At 40.1% G+C, this 22354-nt stretch overlaps 2 long non-coding RNA genes across 5 annotated transcripts in view; one reads left to right on the forward strand and one right to left on the reverse strand.

Annotated features, from left to right (window-relative positions):
* LOC133102469 (uncharacterized) overlaps nt 1–18745 on the forward strand; it is a 54704-nt gene extending 35959 nt beyond the window's left edge. The window contains exon 3 of the long non-coding RNA XR_009702961.1: nt 18615–18745. This is a non-coding gene — a long non-coding RNA (uncharacterized LOC133102469). The remainder of the gene's footprint in view (nt 1–18614) is intronic.
* Nucleotides 10248–15280, reverse strand: LOC133102468 (uncharacterized). 4 transcript variants are annotated; one of them, XR_009702960.1, is made up of 4 exons: nt 15130–15280; nt 14047–14115; nt 10787–10861; nt 10248–10382 (listed from the first exon to the last, which is right to left on the reverse strand). It is a non-coding gene; the product is annotated as an uncharacterized LOC133102468 (long non-coding RNA). The 4 variants fall into 4 exon arrangements; XR_009702958.1 differs by having other exon boundaries at nt 10559–10861; XR_009702959.1 differs by having other exon boundaries at nt 10248–10434; nt 10559–10861.
* Nucleotides 18746–22354: the final 3609 nt, after the last annotated feature.

Consider the following 22354-nt stretch of genomic DNA (forward strand, 5'->3'; position numbering starts at 1 on the left):
TTAATTTCTATTAGCCTTAGTCTCCTCATCTACAAAATGGTACGTAAAACCTACCCTAGAGTTATTAGTAAGATTTAAATGAGATAATATATGTATAGAAAACACTCAGAACTATGCTTATGTGTGCCATGATGCCATATAAAGCATTTTGTCATAAGTGTCCAGTGAAATTTCATAAAAGCAAAACCATTCAAAACTTATAGTTCTGTGAGCCTTTTTTCTTGTCTACCTTCTTTGAAGAGTTGTTATTAGGAATAGATTTATAATATTTAAAGCACCTAGCACATAGTAGATGCTCCATAAATTACAGGGGTTATTAGTATTTCTTCCAGATGAATATTCTACATCTTTTATTTATCCATCAAATATGATTACTGTGTGCCAGTGGTTTAAGGAAACCCAATGAATAATACACTTGTGTTTCCTGTCCAAGTGTGCAGGCAATTGGTTTGAAGTGCTTTGAGTGTGACAGGCAGAGAGAGGCCAGGAATTTGGGGCTAAGTAACAGGTAGATGATGGTGCCATAGATTGAGCTAGGGCAGACGGAGGACAATAAGACTTTGGGATAAGGGGATGAGGAGGAGGAGCTAAGAATTCTACTTTTCACATATTAAGTTTGAGATGCCCATGAAACATTCAAGTGAAAGGTCATAGAGGTGGTTAAATATATGAGGCTAGAGATGATATTTGGCTGGAGAAAATCATGGGTTCATTATCACACATATATGGCATTCAATACAATGGAACTGGATGAGGTGCTTTAAAAAGTTGTGTAGAAGGAAAAGAGAGCCCCAAACTGAAATCTGAGGGGCTCAAACATTTAGAATTTGGTGGAGGACAAGGAGCTCAAGAATACCCCAGGAAGCTGATATCATTGATGGATGGCTTAAATGTGTAAGATGTTTCATTTTGAAACTGTCTCTTTGGAATTTCAAAATACTGGCCTTTTTAAAACAACATAGAGCAAGTCTGTTCCTTCAGGTAGATGAGGAAGGCTCCCTGCATGTCTATTGGATTTTTTTCCTTTAGCCTAAAAATACCCACATGTCCCGGAACATGACTCAGAAGCAGACATCACCCAAACCCTACCCTCCCAGCTTGACCAGCCAGCCACCTGCAGGACTTCTAAGCAAATACAGGGTGAGATGGAGTAAAAGGAAACCAGAGGAATCACTTTCAAAATCCACTGCTGTGGTCTTAATGGATCGTGACAGTGACTATAACTAACAGAGCAGTTGTATAAAGCATGGAAATAATCTTTTAGAAATAACCATAAGGCTAAGAGGGCAGATTCTAAAGTCAGTTGTGCTTCCAGCAGCTTTAAAAATATGGAGTGAGAAGGCATGTTCTGGTGATATAAAAACAACTACAAACCAGCTGGACTTCTGCTGGAATTAAGATGGACTGTTCACATTTCTTCCTTGAGTTCATGACACCGGCTAGTTCATATGTCTCTGCCTGGCCCTGGTTTTGATTTCCATTTCATAACTCTGATTTGGTGCATTTGTTGCTCATCTGTGTGATCCTATATTTGGATATCCATTAACTGACTTTGACATCACCCCGAGCTCTGCCCTCCACTTTTCATTTTGGAAACAATATTTACCTACTACTTCTTTGATACTTACCTCAGGTTTTGGTCTTGCTGTATCCTGATATATCTAGAGAAAGCCATATGTAAAACCAGGCACTGTATGTTAAAACTCCAGCCATTAGGCAAAAGTCAGATTTTCTTCTTGTGCTCTGTGTAGAACTGGAGATTTATCTGCATTGGATTTTTCAGACACCTCTGCATATCTAGCACAGTGCTGTGCTACCTAGTAATTTCTTGACCAAGAAGCAGTGGCTAGCCAAGTCAGACCATTCCAGCCTGGTGGGTCTGTGAAGTGTGATCGCCATCTAGGTACTAAGTATCTGACCAGGTAGTTGGTTGAGGTGGTTCTACTCAAGGTACCATGACTCAGAGCTGAATTTACTTCCCTTTGTGATGCTAACCATCACCCAACGACAGGACCATAAACTGGGCTTCCTTCTGGCGTGGCTCTTGCCACTGCCTTTCTAAGGCTCACTCATTGGGAACTTCCTCCTAAGGACGTCTTCTACCTCCTTCTTTTCCAAGCAATGAGTTTTCAAAGCTTGGGCACATCAGAATAATCAGAAAGAACTTTAAAAATATAATATATGTAAGATATTCTTTAGGAGATTCTCTTTCGGTAGACTCAGGTGGAGCCAGAATTCCACATTTTCTAAAGTCCCTTCTAAAGCTTTCTAAACCTGAGTGACCAGGTTTGGAAACCACACTTCCAAAGAATCCAAGTCAGAGGCAGTAAGGTCATGGCTTTGTGGGCCGTATCTTCTCTCTGGTCTCACTGTATCTGGTTACAACATCCAGTAGCTGTGTTGGCCAGTTTGTTCCCACTCTGAACACTTCTTCATTCTCAGGTTCTGATTCTCAGGTCTTAATGGTCTTACTGGTTACTCCAGATTCTCTGATCCCAATAACCCTTTTGATTTCCTGTTCTCATTCACTGAGAAGATCTTAATTTAGTTTCTGTGGTTTGATACAAGATGAGGTGGCACAGACTACACTCATCAAATATCCATGCACTCCAGACATTTCCCAGCTCCCCACTCCCTGCCCCCCCATCATGTTACTAGTTCTATCCAAGGGATTGGGAGCAGTAGAGACACATATAATTTCTAGGATGAGGCCGTTAAAGGCTGGTGTGAATTTATATCCTTCTCCTCCTCCATAGCAGCAACCTTGAAAGTCACATACTGAGATGGCATCCGCACAAGATGGAGGCCACCTGCATGGCTGAGTCGTGGATGAAGGGGATTCCCTGCCAGTCTCCATCAGTCTCTATGGGAGCAGTAAATAAACTTTTTTTTTGCTGAGCCACAGAGATTTCAGGGTTAATTTGTTACCACAACATAGTTGACCCTGTCCAGGACTAAACAGAAACAACGACTTCTGGGTAAGGTGCTCCCAAGAGAACTAAGCCCAAGCCATCACAACCCATGTTTTTAATTTCTTGTCCTCTTTCCCTTCCTAATAGCACATTGGAAGCACCCACTGGAAACCACAGAGGACAAGTCATGTTAGTTACATGGGATGAAACAGCTGTGCCTAACAGTGAAAAAAATGAATCACTATATTGTACACCTATAACTTATATAATATTATACATCAACTATACTTCAATAAAAAAATAAAACTACAAAACAGTTATAGTATGATACCAATATTGTGGAATCAAATGTGTAGAAAAAAAAGACTAAAGGGTACCTGTACCTAGTTAGCAGAGTTAATATTCACTCCAACCCAACAGAATGGATATCTCTGGGTTGTAGGATTATGGGTAATTCTTACTGACTTCCTTTTATTTTTGTGTATTTTCCGTCTCTTCTAAACTAAACATTTTAATCATCAGGAAAAAAAAATGTTATCTTAAAAATCCATATTTAGGAATAAAGGGTAAATATATAAGTATATTAGCTATGAGAACTTCTAGTATTTTAATTCTATGTACTTTATAATACAATATAGTGTGTGTGGTGTATTATAAGTCTAGCGATAGTTTACTAAGTTATATAAAAACTAACCTGGAACTGCCATTCATTTACAAATTCTAGTTAAGTTGAAACGTACATCTCTATTATCCTTTACATATTTCAGAAAGAAATTACACCCATCTTAATGATTATCATAACTATCTTGCAACAACAACTTAAAAATATACCATCATGGGCACAAGTTGTAACAGGCAATGAAAAATTGCCTGTAATTATAATTACAGCTACCAAAAGAATGCAAATAATTAAGAAGAATTTTTGTTCTCCAAGTTTTGTTCCACTGTTTATTCATTGGAATGGCTTGGCAATCGTGAGTTCACAACCGGCCTGAGACTGGTTCATTAAACTCTAATCTGATTAGGGCTTTTTGTTTCTTTGTTCTCTGTGTCCTCAGGTGGCAATTTTGGCTGAACATTGCAAATTTTTGCCCCATGTCAGGTACAGAGACATAACTTTGCCTGTGTATTACATAATAAGAACACAATTCTCAGGCCTCAATCCTAAAAACGCAACTCTAGTTAACAGAGTTCCACTTCTGTCCAAACAGCCTTCAACGTGTGAATTTTGTTACATATGTAACAAAGCACTACACATGCATTTATGTAGGGATAGCCAAATGTGTATAATTTCCCAGAGCCATTACCAGTTACATATAAGTTGCTTTTTAAAAATTATTTTAAAACATTCCTAAATGTTTTTTATCTCAAGAAATTAAACATTGATCTAATGTAATTTGGAGTCAGATAGCAAGATGGGTGGAACATGGTAAGGGAAGTCATTTGTCAGGATAGGGGAGTGAAACCTAGGGTCGGTTAGAGAAGGAGAATCACAAAACCATCTGGAAAAGGCTTTACGTTAGATATGAAATATAATTAGGACCCAGCAAAATCTTCAATACCGAAAAGCAAATATGAGTCATTGTGCTATGCTGATGGGCAGAAAAGATCGTGGGGGACCATGGCCAACAAGTACATTCTATCCAACAGTCACTGCTGGATGACCCTATAGTCATAAATAAACAAACATCAGAAAATTTTCCACTTTAATGAATACACTGAGAATTTTATAATCAAGAAATCACCCAGAAAAGACAAGTTGTTCTGCTAGACTTATACATTTTATGTTATTTCAAAAAATAAAATTGTATTTTTGTTTATGTGCTTAATAGCTTAGGAGGTCTAAAAGTCTTATTCTGGTTCTGGCAACAATTCAGGTGAATATGGAAAAAAAATGAAGACATATATCAGGGCAGGTCCCCAGACTTTAGTATATTCTGCATGAGACATGAGTCCTGACAGAGGAGGGTAGGCGTAAGCCTCTAGAAAGTTCTAGAATGGTGGCTTCTGAGGGTGTGTGCTCTCTCAGGTTTAGTCTTCAGGCACCTTTCTCAACAGCATGCCACCATCTGGACATGCGGCCTACAGCTCCTGGACCAGCAGCTGGTTTAATGGAGACGTATGCTACATTAGGAGGGATTCTAATTGCAATTGGTGTTGTAATATTTACACTGTTGAAGGTGTTTGGTTCCTTTCTTAGAAGCTGAATATGAAAACTGTCTGCCAACTGGCTGTCAACCTGTGAAGGATGGGCCGCATCATATGATCAAAATAGGCATGATGACGAATTTGATCTATGGAAGATCTTCTCAAGTCTGTAATGACACCAAAATGAATTGTCCTCAGTTGAAAGGAACCAATAAATTTTACTTTAAAATCTATAGAAACACACCTGTGTTCCCCATCACTGTAACATGACTCCGGCTTCTAAGTTCGCAATTCTATGAAAGAAACAGAAAATCCATCTCTCGCTTAAGCTTCAGACCACTGGGGACTTGAAGAGGGACCAAAGAAACCCTTCCAGGCTCTCTATTTTTTAGTTTTTGGTGCTTAATATGCACTCCTAACATTAACGAGCTTAGTTCCACGAAGCACCTTCTGGGCCAAAAGATAAGACTTTCTCTCCCCAAAATCACGTTTTCTCAAATATTTTCAAAGCTGAGATATAAGCCTTTTAATAGAATTATGCAAATGTTGCTCTAACTCCAAATGTTTTCGGAACTAAATACCTCTATGAAGAGTCACTGTTGTGCCATGTCCACATGAGGAAACAAAAGCTAGGAACAGCAGGCAAGGAGGGGGTTCCATGAGGACACCCCAAACTTGGCTTTTACTTGTCCCCAAAGTTATTTTGTGCAAATTCAGAGCAACCTCTGCTTCTAAAAGGCCACATTCGCTGGGATGAGAATGCTGACCAGTCATTAAGGGATTATCTTCTTTTCAGAGTAGAAGCCCAGCTCGAATGCACCTCACTCCTGATTTGAACTATCTGAATGATGGGATAAAAACATCCAAGGCACAAGCCCAGGGCGATGAGCAGTGAAGCAAAGACACTTGCATCCCTCCCCAAACTGAGATGCAAAGGTACATTTGAAAAAGAAAAGCCATGGCTTGGTGAGAAATAATTTTCTACTTCCTAGTTTCTCTCTTAAAACAATGGAAGACATTTTCTTGGAAATCAGACTCAGGAAAATATGACTGTAAATGTTTTCTTTCAGGGTGACACATGCTTAGCATTTCAGAGGGGGTAAGACTCCTTGTTTAATAGAAGACTAGTATACTCACGTCCGGAAGATATATTGTGGAGAAGCAGGCCAACTGTTCTGATTCCGCAATTCTTGGGCCTTCTGCGTGTGAGTTAAACCAAATCACGTACTTGAAATTGCCACAGGGGCACTGTCTTATCACTCAAGTGACTCCTTGGAACTCAGTGCTGATGAAAACAGTGATTTTTTTGGGGACTCAGGTAATGTTGCAACAAGAAAACAGTGTTTATGTTTAAAGCTGTCTCCTCTGCTCTACACCTAAATGATGCAGGGGGGCACATTTAGGCCCTGGGCACAGCTCCAAAGCAGCTTGAAGGACCCCAGCTGCCTTCTGAGCTGGCCCTTTCCATCAGCTAGCTATTCCCTCTTCAAGGTGAATATGTTCAGTGCTGGAAGGTGAAATCTTTGGCAAAACAGCCTCAGACAAAGGATGGGCACAAGAGAAGAGCAGCACACGTGACCTTTGCCAAATTATGATTTTGACTCCAGTTCAGCATTTTGAGGGTCACTAGCTCAGGATGACATTTATTGCCAGCGCGGCATTTCCTCATAATGAGGTCTCAGCTGAAAATCCAACTCCCATCAGCTTTCCAAAATTCACTTTTATATTTAAAAACACACGCGAGATGACAAACCCCCAAAACTTCAGCCCTTTCTCTCTCCCAGAGTCATGCCTGCCTGCCCTGGCTCTGTCCCTGTGATATGCCCTCAGCACAGCTCTGTGCCTGCAGCTGGGAGGTGAGTTGCTTGCACAGAGGCTATTTGCCACCGTCAGTCTAGGCGATGTGCACACTAAGCTAGCATCTCCACCAAGGAGTTTAAGTCGGGAACACCAGCAGTTTCAAATATGTAATCTGATTTCAAAATCAAGTTCCTGTGCTTCTGCTACATCCGAGTGTCCCCAGCCACGATGGGCTTGACTGTCACTCTCTTGGCTGCTGTGTAACTTCTCTTGCAGGTTGCTTGATATTTATCTGGCTTTAAAATTGACATCTCTAGGTCAGCAGAAGTGAAGGAGTTTCTTCCTTGATTTATTTGTTCTTGTTTATGTTCAATTATGATTAGAAGCCACCTCTACATAGCTGCTCTGTGGTTTGTACTGTGTTTGCTTCTGGGATTTCTTCTAACAGCACTGTTCCGTAGAATAACAGTAATATTATGAAAATGGAATCCGTTTTTACAGTTTAGCATGAGGCGGATGGTGCTCTTTTATTAAAAATTGCTGAAGGCTGCAATTTGTAGGTAATTCATTAATCCATGTGAGATTTAACCTTAATATGTATTTTCCCCAGAGAACATTTTTCTATTAGCAGAAAGACAAAAATGAAAAATTAAATCAAACCAAAACACACCTATCAAACTCTTCTGATCAGAATAGCAACGTCCTCTCTGTGCTCATGTATCTCTGAAAAACATGGCTCCCCACTTTGGTCTGAAATGTCAGGTTGTACAAAAAAAGAAGATAAGGAGCCATTGGTGGGTTTTTTGGTTTGGTGGGGTTTTCTCCCCTAAAATAACAGAGACTTCATAGGCACAGATCAACTGCATGTTCTTTTCCAAGAAATTTCTGCAAGAAGGTTTTCAAATGTGGTCATATTACTACTTTAAGTATGGATAACACAGCAAAGAGGAAAAAAAAGGATGTTTTGGCTGGTACACGTGGGTATTAGTTTGCAGTCTTGAAGCTAACTGAATCTCCATAGACTCTGAGTTGAGTCCAGGGAATGGCTCTGATGCTCTAACTGGTTCAAACTGGTTTTGTTGTCTGAGTTAGAAGTGCTAAAAGGGAACAGAAAACAAATCTCCTGACTGGCTGCTTTTCTGAGCATCCTTACACAGGGCACAGTTGTGAAAGAAGGTCAGGAATGACAAGCAGAAAGGTTATGCCTCAGGGATAAAAGAGATCAATCAGAACTATAGGTATCGACTGTACTGTAAAGGGACCATCAGTGTGTGTGATGAAGTGGATCATTTTCTAGTTTTCTAGTTTTCAGAATGTTAAAATTCAGCCTAGTAGACTCAGAATAAACCATTTTCCACTGCTCTTATCATCTTCGAATGTGCCCTGTGATGTTAGAACTGTTAAATATTAGTTTTTTCTTTATTTTTCTGCCTCCCCTGCTGGAAGGTAAATGCTAAGGAACCTGTTTGCTTTATTTATTCCTCTAGCCTTAGATCTGCACTAGTGCCAGGCACATAGTTCTTGCTCAATAAATGTATGTGGACCAAATACTGATTAATCTCTATCAACTTTATGTTCCATGACGCTGACTGATGATATGCCTATAGCTTCTGAAATAACATTACTTTATTTCATACTCACTGAACACCAAAGGCAAAGCCCCACTTTTTTATGTCAACATACAGTACAAACTGCTAACATCTGGAGACTTTTAATATTCTTGCTTCAAATGAGTTGAGGCCTCCTCTTCACGTGGAGAGTTACTTATTGGTTATCAATTTAATTGCTTATGAGATTGTTTATTTCTTGAGCGGAGGCCAGAAATAACACTGGAAGAGAAAACTCTTTCCAAAGTTCTCTTATGAATGTACCATCCAACTAAAGAAAGCTGAGAAAACATTACTTCAAAGTGCTTTCAAGAAAGTGACGTCAAATTTTGCACACCGATGCAATGCTGCTTTTATTTCACATAAGCACACGTATCTGTTTTTAATAAAATGTTGATAGAGAAATCTTGTTACTTCTGGAAAGAAATGAGGAACAAATGTCCTCTTACAACTTGCAAACTTTAGCCAATATGTTCTTGGACTAATGGGCCTGTCTCAACTGGTGTGCTTTCTAAAAAAGGCAGATTTCTAGGCCCCATCCTGAAACTTCTGATTCAGTAGGTAAAAGCAGGGTGCAGAAATCAGAAATGTTTATAATCACACCAGGTGATTTATATGAAAGTTGTCTGCAGACATTACTTTGAGAAAAATAAAAAATAAAAAAACGCCCTGATTGGTAGAAGATCCTATAAAATCTTGGTTCCCTTTGAGCTCATCTCTCATTAGATTGTAATTTAGGCATTTGGCTGCCAGACAAATACCTATAAATTTTGATTATAAGAAAAGTAAAATGGCTGAGAGCCTATTAGAACATCTTATCCCGTTCAAAAATGTTTATCGTTTCTATTCTTCAATAGACTGAGGCTTTTGTTTAGGTTGATGCTACAAATGTTGGCAGAAGTCAAGTGCAGGAAAAATAAATCAATAGAAATATTCCATCTTCATTTGGCAAACCACAGAATATTTTCTCCCATATTACCTAATTTGATTCTCAGAGTAACTCTGTGAGGGAGTCAGGGCAGGTATGTGTTAATCTAATTTTGCATATGAGCAAACCCAGGACCAAAGAGGTTCTCACTTGCCCAATGCTAAGTAGAATTAACAACAGAGAAGCCATCCCTCTTGGGACTGCTCGTGCCTAGTTTAGTGTTTAATTACTCTTCATGGTCCCTTACATATATCAAAATATACTTTCTCATTGCTTTTCTTCCCTGACTCTTCTTTCTCTAGAGATGTTGCATGGAGAGTTCTTAGCACATTGCCCAGCTCATGGTAACCAGGAGGAAGAGGAGGGTTGGAGGTTATTGTTGTACTTAAGATTAAATGAGATAATGTGTGTGAAAAGTGCTTTTTGTAAGTTATGCAATAGTATACATATCCATGCATATATTATTATATGCATATATGACTATATGCATATATGCATGTATTAGTAGTAGTAGTAGTAGTATTAAAACTACTGCTATTGCTTGCCTTTTCCTAGGCTTTAAGCCTTCAAAAGGGAAACTCTTGAAGCTTACTCAGTGTATCTAAGGAAAAAAGAGCCACCAACAGCAAATTTGGTGATAAATCATAAAAGGAAAAAAATGGAGGAAGGAATACATGCAAAAAGAAATAATACTTTTTTAGAGTAAGAAACAAATTAGAGTATGCTGAACTTCGAGCAAGTGCTCAAATGTAACTGAAATTGAATTGTGGGAGGAGATATATGACTTCTCTCCAAAACATCCCCAAATGGTACATAAATAAATAAGTATACATAAGCTTAGAATTTCTCCTTTATTTTCTCAGAAAAGTTCTTGTAGTTGAATTCGAATCTGCCCGAGATGTTGGCCGCTTCAGAGGAACCACACAGGTTGGCACCTGTGCTGTGAGGTATCCTGACTGGACCGGGTCTGAGAGAGTCTTTTCTATCCTGGAAGCAAGGAGGCATTTCTCAGCAGGATGCTTTGCCTACTTCTCACAGCCTGATAAGGGAATGTAACACAGACTGCCTCACTGCCTTGTTATTTTCACTCTTAATATTTTCTGGTCTCTGCACCTCATTTCTTTGCCCATAATTCTGTATTGCCAGTTGTAATCAAATCCTACCTTGGAAATGTCAGACTTGGGAGGAAAAGAGAGCAGTTGTTCCAACAGCTGCTGCTGTGGGCTCTTTTGCTGTGTCATAGTGTGAGGAGCGCTCTGACGTGAAGTTGAGTTACCAGAGTCCTTTCCATCAGACAAACACTGCCTAAGTCTGGCGTACATAACTGGCGTGATGACCCGAGCCAACTGTTCAGAATAGGAATGGAGTAAACATCAACGTACTACAAGTACCTGTCTCTGTGTACATCAGAATAACTTTGCATAAAGGTCTGAGGGGCTTGAAAGATTTTTCTCATCTAGTTGAGTCTGAAAAAGAGAAAACAAAAGAAAGCTTATCATAGCTGACAGATTCACAAATGTCATGCATCTCACAACAAATTCCAATTCACATTATTATCCTGACGTACCACTGATTGTAGTCTGGATTGGACCTAACTTAAACCAGAATCTGCATCAGATAATACCTGGCATGCTCACTTAACTTACTGGGGCATCAGCTGCCAATGCTTCATCCATCCCAACTAAAATGCTCACTTAAGAAATTCACAAGTCTTAGCCCCCTCTAGAAGCTCATAAATCTCCTTCGAATCCCATTACACAACACAACACCCACCCAACAGCAAATACTTAAAGGGTGCATTCAAATAGTGCTTGAGAAACAAAATCCAACATGCTACTCTAGGAATTCCCACTCCTACTTCTTTAAGGGAAATTTTTTAATTGCTGAGAATGGGTATTTTTCCTGTTCTTGAGCCTTGTAAGGAGCTTGAAAGCAAAAGACACTTTTCCTGTGACATTTCCCTCCAAATAGAGAGATGGGGAAACACCTTTAAGATATTCAGAGGACACAAGAATGTGGTCATCCCCAGCCCCACTAACTAATCTGGTCTTTTGAACCAGAAAGAAATCAAAATATTTCAAATTCTTTACAGAATCCTGGGATTTCAAGATGAAGCAGACTCTCTGGCCTCTCCACTCCATTCCTTTGTTCCCATATCTGAATATCTTCAGGCTGATAAACATCTGCCTATAATAAGAGCTCTATTTACTAAGCATTTACTGTATATCACACCCTGGACCAGGAGCTTCACAAACCTCATCGCATTTGGAATTTTCAATCCCTGGAGGTATTGTTTGCACACCTTGCAGGTAATGAAAAGAGGGTCAGAAAAAGGTAGATACTTTGCCTAAGGCGATGAGAGATAGACAGAAAATCTGAAGCCAGGTCTGTCTTCCTCCAAGACTGTGTGCTCTATTTCTGTCCGCACATCTGCACGTATGTGATTTGTTGTACAGAGATATCGAACTTCCTTTATCCAGATTCTCTGTTTACTAGTCATATGACTCTGTGCAGGTCACTTAACTTCCAAAAAGGTAGGTTTCTGACAAAACGGAAATGACAATTCTTGTTCCTTGTACTTCATAGGATTGTTGAAGTGAAATGAAATAACACATACACAGTATTTTTGTAAGCACTAAAAAAGTTTTCAAATCACAGGTGTGCACTACTCAGGGTTAGGCCTGACTATACACCGGAAAAGTCACTGTGGCTTTTTAGGCTGAGCTGTATGGCATGCGGGATCTTAGTTCCCCGACCAGGGATCGAACCCTTGCCCCCTGCATTGGGAGCATGGGGTCTTAACCACTGGGCCAACAGGGAAGTCCCAGTTGTGGCTTACATGAGAAGAAAATCGATTTCTCTCTTATGTGAAAGATGACCTGAGGGAGGCGGTCCGGGGAAGGCATGGCAAGATGCCCAACGTCTGGCACCCAGGGTCCTTCAGTCATGCTGATCTCTTCCTTAGTACATCACCCCATGGTACCATATGGCCCCACCCACACTGACTACATTCAGCAGATAAGAAGAAGACCAAATGAAGGGTGCACTTCCTCTCACAAGAATCCTTTGCCAGAAGTTGAACACATTTCCCATTTCCCCATAATCTTAGGCTATCCACTAAAGCATATAGAGACATACAAATTATGTTCAGATGACAGGATTTATTAATAAGGTTTTAGATGCAATGAGTCATTTTCCCTCTGAGAGCATAAACGATGCTTTCAGATTATTTCTAGGAGAAGATACACATCAGATATTATCTTTATTTCCAGGTGGCATGTGTGAAGTACAGAGTGACTACAGGGCTTGTTAAAAGTCACATGGTTAAATGGATAAAAAAATCCCAACAAGGTATTTGACAATTGTACCTTCTACATAATTTTTTGCACAAAGCAGCTGGAGAGAAAGTATAAAATTCACCCAATCAGCCAAATGTTGGCAGGAGAACAATCCAAACATCCTGAAGAATGACTCAAATGTAACTTTGAGGAAACATAGCTAAAACCAGGGTTCTTTCCATCAAACTAGAATGCTATAACCAAAAATCTAGTACTTGAAAAATTGGGAGGCAAGCAGAAATAAAAATTCTAGCTACATACTCCCTCACTTCCACATTTCATTTTCATTTTCTGTCTAATAATGACAATTTTAAATATATGGAGCCTCTAGTTATTGACTCTGGTACAAGCTCCTGCTTCTTCCCATAGACGACTGTCACGTTGACCAATGACTAGCACCAAAGAATGTATCCTCACAATGTTGAGATATGTGTAGAAAGAACTTAAGGCTAGCACCACTTATTCAAGGCTATAACAAATTATTTTTAAAAATAAAGTATATACATTGTGTTGTAGAATAAAACATTGTGCAGGGAATTTAAGCTAAAACACAAGACTATGGCAGATGCCTAGGCTACCTCTCCCAGACAGCCAGGAGTCACTGTCACTCTCGTCTCACTGAGATGTCTCTAAGAGGGATTTGCACACTGCATGCTTCCTCCCATACCTCATTCAGGCCTCTACTTAAGTGTCCCCTCCTAACACTGACTTCCCCAGTGGCCTTATCTAAAAAGCCACACGCACTCCTCCACCCCACTCTCTCTCCCTCACCTGTTCTAATTTTCCTCTTGGCACTTATTAGCACCTGACACTGGCTGTGTCTGTATTTCTGTCTTTATAGTCTGTCCCCAAATAAACTGTGGACTCCACAAGTGTGGGACTTTGACTTGTGGACTGCTGTATCCTAACTTCTGGCATATTTACAGAATAAATAAAATAATGAAATATTGAGAATTTTAGGCACTCTGATAGACAAGAGAAAATAATTGATTTGGGCAGGTGATGCCATGATATGCCCCTTAAATCATACCATAGGTGTCTCTGACTAAGCTTACAAAAGCCTTCAGAGAGACCTTAGTGCATCTTATAGGACACTTTTCACTGTCATTAAAATGAAAAATGTAGATAAAATCAGTCATTTCTTTCAAGGCTTCTGACTGATTTCCATTAAGGTTGCTGCCCTTACAATAGTTCCTTAAGTGACTGGTAATAACCTTCTTATAAACTCTCAGAGTAGAGAATGCCAAACACATCCACATTCATTGATTCATTCATTCATTCAATTATGCAACAAATATTTTTGGAGTACTTACTATGAGCGAAGCAATATTCCCTGAGGATATAACAGGAGCCAAAGTCCCTGCCTTCATGGAGCTTATTTTCTAATGGGAAGAGAGATGGGTGATAGACAAATCAGCAAGTATATTTTGGAGGGTAAGAAATGCTGTAGGAAAAAATAGAGGGTAAAAGAGATCAGGAGCTGAGTAAAAAGGGATGGAGGGGACAGTTACACCAAGGGAGATTAGGGGAGAAGAGAAGAGAATCTGAAGAAATAAGAGGTTGTGCAATGTGGAAATGCGGGGGAGGGTAGTTTCAGGGTTGTATCTTGGCAGGAGGAGAGGCTCCAGGCTGAAGAAGAACCAATGAGAAAGCCCTGAGTTAGACCTGTGCAGGTGTGTTCTGAGACCAGCAAGGGGGCAGTGTGGTGGGATCCGCTTAGCAGGTGGTGGGTCATTTGGGACAGTGTAGTCCTGGGGTCAGTGTGTGCAGAGAGCAGTGAGTGAAGAATGGAAAGTCTACTTGATAAGGTCGGAAGGATACCAAGGGAGCGGGCCATCCCTCGTAGGCCACCACAGAATTGACTTTACTCAGTGAGGTGAGGACCGTGAGAAGATTCTAAGGAGAGTGGCATCATTTGACTTACTTTTTGAAAGATCTTTCTAGTAGCTGTGTGTGTTACCAGTAAGCCACGGGGGCACAGAGCCTATGTAGAAAGACCAATTATATGGCTGCTGAAACGAAGAGAAAGGGCGAAGTCAAGGTGGATGCCAAGATTTGGGGCCTGAGCGACTGGCAAGACCGAGTTGCCACACGGTGAGGTGAGGAAATGGGAGGGATTTGGGGCTTGGGGACAGGGGGATTTTAGGCACCCAGTTATAAATAACAAAACTCATGCGGCCTGTTTAAGAAGCAAAGGAACTGAGCAGCATTCAGAGCGGCTGCAGGAGAGCCCGAGTGCCAGGCCTGGCGGTCCCGCACGCTGCTCCAGACAAGTTCCAGGGCCCAGAAGACCCAAGTCCACGTTGACACCGGGTACCGGAAGCTCCGCCTCTGCTGCCAGAAGCCCCAGCTGTCACTCACCAGAAAAAAATACAAATAAATACACTATTCCATACCTTCCTGCTTCTCACTTCCCTCTTCAGATACGGACCACCTGATGGGCAGAGCCGGGTCCCAGACCGCAGAGGAGCCTGGCTGCAGGCGCTGGTTTCTAGCTGGGGGATTGGAGGGCACGAGCTCTACCCCCGCCCCTGTAAAGCGAGTCACCAGGGCTTGACCACCAGCAAACCCCAAGATATTCTTGCAATCATTTCTGTGCTCATTACTAAATGCTCCGTGAACATATTCTTAAAAGGGACATGATGTTTTTTTTCTCGATTTCCAGTTCCAGACCAGGTTTCTTGTGGAATGTGCGGCCAGCCTTGTTCCAGACCGGATAAAAGGCCTGAAGCAGGGTGGTGAAAACTACATCACTGTTTGAGAAATAGTTCCGTGAGAAAAAAAAAAAAAAAAAAACGAAAAAACAAGATGCTTGAAACTTGGGAACAAAACATTTCCAGAGAAGAATTAATAATAGTCTTCAGGCATAAGAGGGAATATACACCATGTAAATGATGAATGGATAATTAAAATTCCTTACATCGATGTTTAAAAATTGGAAATTTGGGAAACCCTGGTCTGGCGCTCCTTAAGAGTAGTCATTATCACCAGATAATTATTAACTATTCATTTTATTTATTGAGAGGTTACTAATGCTAAATACTACTGTGCAAAATGCTTGCTTTCAGCATCTCATTTGACTTTCATAATAGCCCCATTTAGGCAAGACTAGGCGCAGGGAACTTAAGTACCTTGTCTAACTAGTAAGTGATGGAATTCCAATGCCTTAAACTCATTGCTATGAAACTGTATGCTGCAATTTAATCTCTAAGAAGATAAGATGTCAAGTAAGGGCCCTGGAGATCCACAGTATAACAATCTGCCCCAAATAATCTCATTAAATGTTTATCTTAACTTTGCTTTTCAAGTATCTTTAAAATGATATGCTAGTTCTTCGTTGCTAGGAATTTAGCCTTCTTTGTTTACAAAAATATGTATCTATGTGCAAAGGCACTTATTCCAGTTTTTTTTTTCCATAAGAGGGAAAAAAACTAGAAATCTAATGTTGTCAGTTAGAAACCCTATCAATAAGTTTCGTCATATCTACATAATAGAATTCGCAAGTAAATTATTTAAAAGATCTTTAAGATACACTTTAAAGTTTAAAATATCTAGATGGAAAATAGTGGCTATAGTATGATTCTATTTGAAAAAAATATATACACAGATTTATATGCTTGTAGATACATAAAACACTTCTAGGAGGATGTCCAAACCTGGGAGGAGGGGAAAGGAATCTGTAAAGGGTGAGGGAGACTTTTACCATTCATTTTATATGTTTATCGTTTCAATTTTCTACTTTTACAGTTACTGAAAGTGAGCGTCTTCAATAAATTCTGTGTTTGAAATATTGTTGAGCCTTTTGAAGAAGCTATTTTATGTCTTCCTACACTTCATTTTAAAATTATAAAGCTGTAGAGAACTTTGTATTGTTTTGCTCTTCATACCAAATGCTTTTATTTGTCTTGATTCTTTTTTCAATATTTATGGCTAAAGCAAATTGCACAGTGTTAATATGCAGACATTTGCTATAAATTATCATAGTTTCCCTCTAAATAAAAAGAACGCAGAATTGAACACCTCGAGATGGTTAAAATGGTAAATTTTATGTCACATATATTTCACCACAATTTTTAAAAAAACCCAGAACTCCATAATATCAAGTATTGACTGGAAATGTAATCATCTTAGCTAACATTTCTTTGGTGCCTGCCCGGTGCCAGGCTCTGTGAAATGCGCGCTGCACGTTTATCTCCCTGCATCTTCAGACTTCTACAACCTTGCTGCTTTTCCGGCCCATTTTACAGAGAACACTGAACGAAATGATTTGCCCCAGGGCCTGCAGCTGGCAAGCGGTGAATGTAGAGGGAGCCCAGAAGTTCTAATTCCAGACACAGGAAGCCCTGTGTTGATACATTACTCTTCACAGCCTCCCTAATTCAAATGAGTTTGACTCTTGGAAATATAACTGTGACATTCCCAAAGAAATGTGACTCACTTCTTGTACATATATAGTGCAATGTGAAGCTTAAAAATATTAAAAAAAAATTATTTAACACTAGTATCTGGAAATTTTAGGGCTATATTTTCTGATTTATATAAAATGAATTTTGACATCAGTACTTGGTATTCATGGCCTAGTTACTAATTTACAGGTGATGTTTTCCATATACAATAAGTAACTGGAATACACTGGCTAGTTAAACTTTCTGGCTACATCAGTGATGAACAGAAAATGTCTTTTGTTTTCATCTTTATTACAGAAAATATTTCTGAAATATGTTAGTATACCTTCTCTTCTTAGTAGACTCATAATGGAATCTTCTTTTGATGAAAGAATTTCTTGTGCAGTTATTACACATATCAGTGATCGTTGTCTAAAAATATGTTCAGCTGAATTTATGTTGAAACTGTGCTCCATCCTGAAAATATCTTTTTTTTATAGTAAATCATCAATAGGGGTTTGTTTTAGGTCATTTCCTCATGTTTTCTAAGAATAGAATTTTCAAAGTGATTCTGGCTAAGTGGATTTCAGTTAATAAGGTTTGGCTACACACTAATGTCTCAAATAGTTCCACAAACACATAATTCTTGAATTACTGGATTTGGAGAATGCTCTACAGTGAAAGACACTAAATGCAGGACAAATACTGAATGTATTGTTTGTTTAAAAAAAAAAAAAAGAAGACGCTGTGCTTTTACCAAATACACATTCCTGCCACACCCTAATCCCCTCTCTCATCTCTCACCCAGATACTCCTTTGGAAAAGACAGGCAGGTGTGATTCTGGTCTCTCTTGCCCCTCATGCACCCCCTTATGTTTTTTCTTGAAGTACACTCACTAGAGTGAGTGTGTGTGTGTGTGTGTGTTACAAGATCCTTAAGAGTCAGCTAATCACATTTCTAACCTAGCGTAGACATGCCTTCAGCAGCATTCCTGACGGACTACGAGCCAGTCTGAATGCTAATTCTCTTAGTTACTGGGGCCTCTGCATCATTGGACATTCCTTCCTTTGTCAGACAATTCTAATTGCTATAATCCTGCTGCCACCGAAACAGTCAACTATCGATACTAGTTCTGACACCTAGAGAAACTCAGATTATGAGCATACTCTTCCACAGACTTCCCAAGTGTTCTTTGCCCAAGACCTTTCCTTATCCAGTTAGGGATTTATTGAAAATGATAAAGCCAGAGTCTGTACGGGCTCCTTATAACCTCTGGACAAAATGTTTATTGGAATGTATTGACTTGTCTTTCATGATAGAGCATCCCGGACTGTATTTATTTTTAACATGGATGGAAGTAATTCATTTGCGTTATGTATTTGAACAGTACAGGTATTTATATCTAATTGTTCTCAGGTATCGACATTCAATGAAGCTATGCTAGAAGCCACACAAAATGTGTTTTAAACAGACAATATTCCATTTCTCCTTGCAGACTGTCTAGCAAAGTCCTCAGCTCACAGGATGAATGAATGATGACGGAACGACAAGCAAAAATAATAATAATGAGCTACACACACAATCATTAACAGACTAAAAGGCAGCAGGGTAACAAGAGCCCAAGATAACAAACAGGTAAAAAATTGCATAATTAGGTCTTAAGAATGTCTTTAGTTGTGAAATGTGGATGATTCACCTCGTGATTCTGGGTGTGGGTTAGGAAATGTTCACCTCTCTTAAACTATCCGGTAGAAGCCAACCTGACTTCATGTTTTGCCAATCTACTGGGTATTTGCTCTACTGAGTATCATTAGCCAACCAGTTTGACAAGAGTTCTTTGTTTTTTGCACTGATACGATTTATTTACTGAGTTGCCTGAATAAATGGGTTGTAATTTAGGCTATTTTGATGGAGAAGCCTGAAAGTGGGTTTTGGAGAGGATAGAGCTCTCTTCCAAGGAAGGACTATTACACAGTTACAGTAACTGATGAGAAACGATTCTCTTGATGTCCACATGTCAGTGAAGCCACTGGAGAGTGGGGAAGCAACCCTGCAGATTAACGTGAATGGTGGAACATAACTCATTGAACTAGTTTCCCCTGAAAAAATTCTCAGCCAAACACTTCCTAACTTCTCTCCTCCTTAGGGTACCCCTAATAGACTGGAAGGGGAGTAGTTTACATGGAGAATTTGGGGCTTGTTATGTAGACATTCTAAATATTTTATTTGTGGGCAATTAAATGAAGTTAGAAAACAGGCTGCCTGTGGGAAAAGCATCAGCCTTTGAATAATCAAACTTGAAATCAAACTCCAGTTCTGCCATCATTAGCCTCATGACCTCAGATTCTCTCTGAGTCTCAGTCTTCAACAGTAAAGAAATGCTGTGAAATTTATATGACTTATGTAAAACACCCAGGATTGTGTTTGGTGCAGTGGTTCTCAAAGTGTGGTCCCCAGACCAGCATCAGTATCACCTGGGAACTTGTTAGAAATGCAGATTCCAAGCCCCACCCTAGACCTAATGAATCAGAAAGAAGCAGAAAGGAGAGAGCAGCAACAGGTTTTTAACAAGCCCTCCAGGTAATTCTGATTAGCACAATAAATTTTGAGAACCATTATCCTGGCATATGAAAGTCTCTCCCAAAATGGCAACTGTTATATACTTCATATTAGTCAAGTACTTTACAGAGTTGCTTTTCTGCCCGAAATACCATCTACTTTGCTCAGGTTTGCATTTCTTTTGACCCAATAATTCCACTTTGCAGAATTTCCTCAGGAAATAATCAGAGATGTTCAAAAAGATTTTATGTAGTAGGTTATTCATCGAGGAATTGATCATGTAAGTAAAAATTTGGAAACTAGACTTAAATAAACAATATGATATGGGTTTAATAAATTATGGCACATCTATGCAATGGAACACAGTGTAGCAATTAAAAATCATGTCATATATTGTGTTTGTCAGAGCAAGCGTTGAGACTTATCTACACCAGACTCACCTGGGAGGCTTTTCAAAATGCAGATCTCTAGTCTTTATCTCATATTTATGAGTTAGAATCTGTGAGCGAGGGACCTTAGAATCTTTCTTTTCCACGTGCTCCCAGGTGGTTCTTATGCACACAGAAATTTGAACATCGTGTTTCAGATTAATAATTAATAACATGGCAAGTATTCGTGGTATATTATTATGTGGATAAAAACATATTACAATGCAAATATTTACAGTAACTCAATAACATAGGCACCGTGTATGTATAAAGATGACCAAAAATACAAGTGATAAAATGCTAAGTAATTATCTCTGGACGGTAAGATGGCAATTCTGGTGCTGGTTATTTTCTTCTTGTTCTAAATTTTCTACATTTTCGGTAATGTGTGTAATTTCAATGAGAAAAGGGATGTTATTTCAAAAACCACATATTAGTGTGTGTGATTGATCTATGTAGTGAGGACTTCATATTTATACCCGAGGATCGAAAACTCTGATGTAGATACATATGAACAAGAAATAGAGAAAAAAGTAATAAAATCTAGACATGGAGGAACAAAGCAAATATACTTGTGTCTCAAAAGGGAAGGCATTTAAGTCTGATTGAGGAGTGGGAGCCAAGATAAATTCAGAATTAGGTTGGAAACCATCCCCTGCTCTTCTCCCGTCCCCCGGCTATGCCCAGCGGGTAAGCTGCAGTCTGCCATCCACTAGGCAATGCAGGTGGCTGGGCATACTGCTGACTCTGTGTGGCCTTGATGATGACTAAGGACAGAAAGAAAGGAAACCAAAGGATGCTAACGTGGCACAGAATTTGTGGAGCCTTCATGGAGTTTTTTTTATAATAGGAGGGTAGCCCATCTTTCAGGGGTGACGTAGGTGTGATACTTTCTGAAGTCAGAGCAAAGGCGTAAATTACAGCTGAATGTCTTTGCCAGACCCCTGATGTCCCCTATGGCGGGCACTGGCAGATAAGTGATAGGAGTGCCTGCAGAAGACAGTCTCATGGAAAATGCTCCTCTACCCCCAACTGATCAGAGCAACTGGCAGTTAAAGAACTACTTTCAGGGCTTCCCTGGTGGCGCAGTGGTTGAGAATCTGCCTGCCAATGCAGGGGACACGGGTTCGAGCCCTGGTCTGGGAGGATCCCACATGCTGCGGAGCAACTAGGCCCGTGAGCCACAATTGCTGAGCCTGTGCGTCTGGAGCCTGTGCTCCGCAACAAGAGAGGCCGCGATAGTGAGAGGCCCGCGCACCGCGATGAAGAGTGGCCCCCACTTGCTCCAACTAGAGAAAGCCCTCGCACAGAAACGAAGACCCAACACAGCCATAAATAAATAAATTAATTAATTTAAAAACCCAAAAGTTAAAAAAAAAAAAGAAAAGAACTACTTTCAGCAAGTGTGTATTAACTGTCTATCCCAGGCCCACCACCAAGCTGGGCCCCAGAGAAAATATTAAGGAGGTAAAAAGTGAGGACTACCAGTGCAGCCCCAGGCTCAGAAGGGGCCACACGCTTGGAACTGAATGCTCTGTGGTCACCTCGTGAAATTCTTAAAAATTTGATCTTTGAATTAATGTTTTCCAAAGTGAAGTCCAAAGCGACAATGGAGCATAGGGGGTGGGGACGAACTTGTTCATCACCCCCTATTGCCTGCTCACCCTCACAGGTTATCGGCCTCCTGCTCCTCCAACCCCATCCAGGGACCACAGCCAATGAGGCAGACAGGTGCCTGGATGAAGGTGCAGGGAGATCCGAAGTCGGCTGTGCGTGCCTCACGTACCATGTTGCAGGGCAGGGCTCAGGACACCTGGGAGGGTCTGCACTCACCCTGTAAGTATCCCCATGCTCCAGGGGGCACAATGTTACACAGCAAAGAGAAAACACTATGACAGGTCAAGAAAGAGACAGGAAAAGGAAGGAAAGCTTTTTTTCAGGCTTTTTGAACAAGAAACCCTGTGGGGGTTTTGTCCTGGACCTTGGAAATTAGGGAGTTGGTCCTGATGAGAACTTATAGGGATGGGAGGAACCAAGGGACACATACTAATAAATAAAAGGGGAGGACTCACTGAAAGAAGATCCTCCCTTGATGAGTATTTCTCATCTGTCTGAGAAAGCTAATCTACCCAGGAAGGGAGTTTCCCTTGAAAGCATCACACTGTAGAACAAATCACGGTTAAATAAGAAGAGTATTTTCTCTGAAGGGAGTCTCTAGTGATTGTAGACCAGAATCAGCCTTGCTTAA

This window comes from Eubalaena glacialis, chromosome 12 (assembly GCF_028564815.1).
Source record: "Eubalaena glacialis isolate mEubGla1 chromosome 12, mEubGla1.1.hap2.+ XY, whole genome shotgun sequence".
NCBI classification, from domain to species: domain Eukaryota; kingdom Metazoa; phylum Chordata; class Mammalia; order Artiodactyla; family Balaenidae; genus Eubalaena; species Eubalaena glacialis.